Here is a 7,339-nt window from a genome sequence, read left to right as displayed (position 1 = left end):
AGTCTCTCATGGTTCGTCTCCCCCTCCGATTTCCCCCCCTTCATTCTTCCCTTCCTACTATCTTCTTCTTTTTTTTTTTTTTAACATATAATGTATTATTTGTTTCAGAGGTACAGGTCTGTGATTCAACAGTCTTACATAATTCACAGCGAAGTGGTAGGTCTTAATCCTAACCTTTGTTCTTCCAGATTTGAATCTGTTGAGTGGGATTGGCATGGCCACCCCAAAAGCAGTTGCCTGATAGATTGGATCAATGAGACATATCTGAGTCAATGAACCCTTCTTTTAAAAATGCTATAGTCTAGGGGCGCCTGGGTGGCTCAGTTGGTTAAGCAGCTGCCTTCGGCTCAGGTCATGATCCCAGGGTCCTGGGATCAAGCCCCCGCATCGGGCTCCCTGCTCGGCGGGGAGCCTGCTTCTCCCTCGCCCTCTGCCTGCCTCTCTGCCTACTTGCTCTCTCTCTCTATCTCTCTGTCAAATAAATAAATAAAATCTTTAAAAAAAAATACTATAGTCTAAACTAATGATGTAATGTATGGTGATTAACATAACATAATAAAAAAATAAAAATAAATTAAAACGTTATAGTCTGCAAGAGAAACAAAACCATTTTCTGTCAATGTCCTACAGTAGATAACCATACTGGTTACCAGTTTGCGTTAATGGAGGAAGGGAAATGTGAAGAGGACTGCTAAAGGCAGTATGGGTTTTATGCAATAACTATGTCCTTTTTCTAATATTGAGTGATAAATGGTGGTTTAAAAGTACAATGTTGAATAAATTAGGTGAATAAATTCTTGATACATTTTAAATCTAACTTAAAACAGTTCATATAAGGTAGAGTCCCAGTCATTTTACCACACTCCAAACACTTTCCCAACTGATATATTTTTTAAAGATTTATATATTTATTATTTTGGAGAGAGACAGAGAGGGAGCACATGAGTGGGGGGAGGGGCAGAGGGAAAGTGAGAGAGAGAATCCCAAGCAGACTCTGCACCGAGTGTGGAACCCAATGTGGGGTTCGATCTCACGATCCTGAGATCATGACCTGAGCTGAAACCAAGAATCAGACGCCTAACTGAGTGAGCCACCCAGGAGCCCCTCACTGATATTTTTCAAACATTTTGAGATCTGAGATTTTCTAGAAATATGATTGTTTCTGGTATATTAATATTGCTACTTCCAATCAAATTATATTATTAGACTTCAGCCTTAAAATGTTTTTTCTTTGTATTTGTAGTTTCCAAATACATATGGAGGTTCTAAAAGCCATCTCATAATCCTTATACAGAGAAATACAACATGTGTGGCTAGTAAAAGTTGTTTTATATATGGAAGGATAGAGATTGGATCAAGGCAGTAAAGTGAACACACAAATAAGTCCCCATCCAAATCACAGGGAACATTTTAAATAAAGTCCATCAGTTATAACATGACAAGTGTCATAAATAGAAAGGCTTTTTTGAAGTATGTTTAAAAAATAGAAAAGAGCAATTTCAGAGGGATAGAGAAATCAGGGCTCTGAAGTCATGGCCTAGATCTCAGAAGAAAAACAGAGCAATTCCGGGCCCAGAAATGACAAATACAAATGCACAAAGGGAAGTCCTGGGATATTAATGAAGATAATTAAAATACTCTCTTTAGAAGAGCTGGCTCTGGGGGACCCCAGCCTTTCTCTTATATACGCTCAGTAGGTGACAGCAAAGGTGATTCCACTGAAGCACTGGTCCTAATTTCCAAGCACCTGAGTAAAAGACTAGGAGTCGTCTTGCTCTGTACCTTCACTAAACAATGAAGGAAGGAATGAATATGGAAAAACGATTAACCTAGGTATTTTTTTTCTGAATAATTAAGTAGTATGCCATAGGGAGCTGCCAAAACAGATACCTGGAATCTAGAAAGAGAAAAGTACCCCAGTTATATGATGACCTGAAAATTTAGGGACTTTGACAATCATAAATCAGGGTACACATATATCCTGTCACTTCAACCTCACATCTCCACCATCCATACATTACTGTTAGCTATATATTCCTGTAACAGGGAGCTCTGTTTACTACCAACATACCATGATTTTCATTTGGGTGACAACAAATATTCCAGTTATCCATGACTACTCTGATTCCTTGCCCCAAACCAGAAGTATGACAAAATTCTACACATATAAAACAGACTAACCAAGCATTTGAAGGAAACAGCACAATGAAGAGCATCAAAATTGTAGAACAAATCTCAATGAAACAGTTAATAGAGGGCAATGTTTTAAAAAGTATAACTAATAACAGCCTTAATAAGATGATATTGATTCTATAGAAAATTATCAAATTATAAGAAAATCTTCTGTATATATAAATCAAACCAGAATACTTGGAGATTGAAATCTTTTTTTTTTTTTTCTAAGAGTAAAATGCCTTTAAAAAGAGAGACACAAGATTGGATTAGTGAGTTAGAAAAGGGAATGGATAGATTGCTGAGAAAAAAACATCTCAAATTGTCAAACATATCTTTTCAAAATGTATTAAATGTTTTTACAAAAGTCAAGATATAAATACTAAAAGAGAAATAATAAAATGAAAAAATATAAAACAAAATTTGGAAGCTATGATATCTGTGTGATAAAAGGATCCATAAGGACAGCAGAGAGATTACAGGAGAACAAATAAGAAAAAATGGTAGAAACTATTTCTCTGAGTTGAAAATAAGAAAAGATTTTAATTTGATAGAGGTAAGTTCATTTATAGTTTTAATGTTTTGATATAATTGCCTAACAGAAGGCAATTGAAGTTGTTGGTCATCAGTTTATATCACCTGGATTAAAGATATGGGCAGAATTGTTGAAATCAAATATTATGTACAATATTTACTTTATAATTATAACAGTAAACAAAATAGTTATATGTAAAATGTATTACATAAAAGATATTACATAATAGCCTAATACATTATAGCATGATGGAAGATTATCTTATTAAATATATCTAGTTTTACACCTGTTTTGTGGTGTTGAGGAATGATGGTGCAGATAAAATAACATAGGTCCTGATGCACATTAACTGCCTTAATTTATAATAATTAGATTTGATAGGGTAAAATTGGCTTATATTCAAGAAAAATTAGATTTGTAATAAGGTAAGTTTGTTAAAAAATAAAAACAAACTAAGACACGGGGAAAATAAATCTGATGCCCCAAATGTTCAAATTAGGATTTATTACTGGTTTCAAATTAAGGTCTTTGACTTTTCAAAATGCATAGCACTCAGTTTTCATCAGGAGTATATGTACTTAGGGTAATTAACAAACAATATAAAAACATACTGGCAAAATCTATAAATATAAAGTAAACCCCTGTATAGCAGTCTCTATCAATAGTTTAAAGCAGGATTTCTCAACCCTGACTGCACATTATCACCCTCTAGGGAGATTTAAAAGTATCACTGCTGAGAACACAGTCCCAGAGATTCTGACTGAACCGGCCTGGATGGCATTCTGGAACAGCAGTTTTCAAAAGGTCCCTAGGAGTTTCTAATGTTCAATGAGCAATGAGAACCACTGGTTGGAATTATAGTCAATATTGGCACATGTGTAGATATAGAAATAGATTTTATTTTACTCTTTAAAAAATTTAGGAACAAGGTGTGGGAAGAACCTTACATGTTCTCTAACATATTTCTGCTTCTGCTTTCGTTATCACCAATGACAAGAAACTCACAGTGCCTGGCACCCAATAATCAGTTAAATAATTATTTGTTGAATTGTGAATTGAACTCCCTCCAGACAGTTACATAATGCACCATTCCTCCTCTGTGATTTTAAATGTAGAGAGGTCCTTTCCCATGGCATAATTGGTATAAACGCCATCCATAATTTCTATACTTGTTATGGCTCTATTAAAAATAGAATATTATATTTATACCCTATTTCATTCCCTTGGGATCCTCAATTACTTGGATTTACCTATATACTCATTTTCATTATAGCAACGCATCTCCCACTCACCTCTTATTTATCACTATAACTTCAGACTAGGGAAAGAAAAACATTCATGTAATCTAACAGAAGAAGCACAGATACTTTTGCACATGAAATAAAGTTTATGTTAATTGGAAGCACATTGATTAATTTTTTAAATTCTCATTGGGAATGTTTTTAATTGTAGGCATTTGGGAGGAAAGCGAGCCATAGGCCCCTTGGAATGCCCTCCCTTTTCCATGGCCAAACATCTGTGCCCCCCACTTCTAGTGGATTATAAAAACTTGAGAAAAGAATTTAACTTTTCATGTTAAGGAAGCAGCAGAAATGGACAAACGATATAAGCCATAGACATGCTATGCCATAGACTCAAGAATGATCCTATCTTAGTTTGTGTGTGTGTGTGTGTATGTGTGTATATGACAAATTACCACAAAATTAGTAGTTTACAACAGTATAGATTTATTTATCTCATGTTTCTCATGGATTAAGAGTCCAGGCACTGTTCACTGTAGCCTCCACTTAGAGTCTCACAAGGCTGCCATCATGGTTTTGACCAGATTGCATTAATGTCTGGAGACTTGACTGGGGAAGAATCTACTTCTAGGCTTATTTAAGTTTTTGGCAAAATTTATTTAGTTGCAGTTAATATGATTGAAGACCTCAGCCCCTTCTTGGCCGCCAGCTGGAGTCTGCCTTCAGGTTCTAGAGGCTGCCCACAGTTCCTTGTCACGTGGGCTTCTTCGACTTGGCTGCTTATTTCAACCCTATACGGAGAGTATCTAGCACCAGTGTGCTAAAATGGAGTCATATAGTATATAAACTAATATTAATAGAATGATATCCTCTCCCCTTTGTCACATACTGTTGGTTAGAAGATAGTCACAAGCCCCTTGCCCACTCAACAGGAGATTACATAAAAGTGTGAACACAGAAGTGAGAATCATTTGGGTCACCTTGGGGGTTTGTTTGCCAGAGGTTTCAATGACCATAAGCTTAGATTATTTATGTAGGGAGAAATGTTCATGCTGGATGGAATACTAGAGGAGGTTCCTAAGGATATAAAATCGGTAAACTCTGCCAATCCTCCCCCATACATAAAACTAGCAGGAGTTTGCGTCTTGTGTGGCAGTAAAGGGAAGTCAGTAAGCCCTGGCACACACTGTGTCCCCTTTTCCCCATCCCTTACACTTTTGAAATCTGACCCCCTTTGCATTAAGTTGTAAAACTCTTGTCACTGTTCAGTATGCATTTACTTCAATGAAACATGGGTAAATTATTATTCATAAAATGAAACAAGATAAGCTAGATTAGGCTGTGGTTACAAATACCCCTTCCCAAATTTTAGTGTATTAAAATAACAAAGGTTTAAGTGTTGCTCATACTCCACATCTGTCAGGGCATTCTGCTTCCTGTCTTCCTCACTATCTGGAAAATTGCTGGTCTTCTGACATGGGAAAGAGTATATACAGGAAGCTATACACCTAGCTCTCAAAGTTTCTACTGGAGAAGACACATGTCACTTCTCCTTATGTTGACTAAAGTTAAGTCACATGGCCAACACTTAATTTCAAAGTGGTGGATCCTGAAAGAGAATTGTAAAGAGATGATGTACTGCACTGAAGACTACTAAAGAGGATGGGGGAGGGTGTTCCCAGTTAGAGACGGGAAGCCAGATCACCCCCAGATTGGAAAGAAACAAACATATATGCTTTCAGTGTTAAACCAGCTGAAGACAAATGAATCAAATCTTTATTTACTTAAATTAATCCTCTCCAGTGTTTAAGTAAATAACTTGGGGAAGTTCAAGAGCCAAGGACTTCCTTGTTTATAGCACCCTGCTCCGGTCTACAGTCAAGGGTCCACTTGTACACCTGGAAGAAAAATTAGAATGGTTTATATATGTACCAATGCTGCTCTCATACTTTTCATTTCCCTTTAGAACTCAAGTATATCTCTTCTTCCTCAGTGCATTGCATCATTTTGCTCAGCAGGGGAATAATGCAGGAAAGACATACTTTTATTTACTGATTATTGTTCTCCACAATTTTAACCTAGAGATAATATCATATATATGCTATTATAAACAGAAGTTTTGAGAATGACCAGAGGAGACCAGATAAGTAGGTAAGTGGACGGATGGATGGATAGATAGATAGATAGATAGATAGATAGATAAAGGGAATAAGAAGTATGCTAAATGCTAATATTATATATTATTCTTCCCAGAGCGAATGGTAGAGTTGGAGAAATGGCAAGTTTAAACAATCAGGATTTTCATTGGTGCTTCCTATTGGCACATCCATATTCCTTTTCTTGATTTCCTTTGTGTGTGTGTGTGTGTGTGTGTGTGTGTGTGTGTGTGTGTGTGTGATAGCACTTGCAATTCATTATCAGCAAAACTAAGACTCAGGAAAAGAAATGTCATCTTAAAGAGATTAATTAAGAATTAATTAATTAATATTTTAGAATTTAAAAAATGGGGAGGTTATGATATTCAAAATGATTATAATCAGTGAAACAAGTTAAAATGATGATAAGCATAAATTATTTTAATCGGATTATGAAGATTAAGTGCTTTTTAAAAATAAGATTTTCGTGCTCACTTTGGCAGCATGTATACTAAAATTGATACAATTCAGAGTTAACATGACCCCTGCTCAATGTTGACACACAAATTCATGAAGCATTCTATGTTTTTGTGTCAATAGTTAACAGTAATGTATTGTGTACTTGAAATTTGCAGAGAATAGAACTTAATATTTTCACTACACAATGGTAACTATGTAGAAATGATGGGTATGTTAATTAGTTAATTGTAGTGATCCTTTTCCAATGCATACATATAGTACCACATTATATTGTACACCTTAAATATATACAGTTTTTATATGTGAAAGATATTTTAATAGAGCTCTAACAATTAAAAAAATAAGACTTTTAAAAAAATAGGTTTGTTGTTTGGGATTTTTACTGATTCTCTAAAACCTCATGGAAAACTCATTCTAAAAATCAAACACTACAAATGAAAAAAACATAGTTAATGTTCATCCTGTGTGAAATATTGCATATGCTTATTCTGAATTTATGTGCTGATAGAAAAAAAGTTAAGTTGTAATTGATAATTTTGATTTTTTTTTAAATATATTTTTGGTTTTCATTTTTGTCTTTATGTGATGTTGTTTTCACTGCAGGAAAAAAAATGTTCATGTAATTATTACTTATATTGGTTGGGAAAATCTGATTTAATTTTCTGTGAATGACCAATTCTCTGCCATTCATGTGTACTTCTGAGACCACTGCTATAATCTATAATGAGAAGACTGTTGTTTTCCTTTGATGATAGATCTTACATCTTTTTGATGAT

The 7,339-nt window shown here is 34.9% G+C and overlaps 1 non-coding gene across 1 annotated transcript; it reads left to right on the top strand.

Moving 5' to 3' along the window:
• The first annotated feature begins 6,570 nt into the window (after window positions 1-6,570).
• On the top strand, window positions 6,571-6,673 carry LOC115941822 (U6 spliceosomal RNA). The gene has a single exon (XR_004076504.1). It is a non-coding gene; the product is annotated as a U6 spliceosomal RNA (small nuclear RNA).
• The last annotated feature ends 666 nt before the right edge of the window (window positions 6,674-7,339 follow it).

Source organism: Leptonychotes weddellii, unplaced genomic scaffold, assembly GCF_054177405.1.
Source record: "Leptonychotes weddellii isolate Sample4059 unplaced genomic scaffold, ASM5417740v2 HiC_scaffold_10590, whole genome shotgun sequence".
Taxonomy (NCBI): domain Eukaryota; kingdom Metazoa; phylum Chordata; class Mammalia; order Carnivora; family Phocidae; genus Leptonychotes; species Leptonychotes weddellii.
The sequence above is the reverse complement of the archived record's forward strand: the minus strand, read 5'-3'. Positions and strand labels throughout refer to the sequence as shown.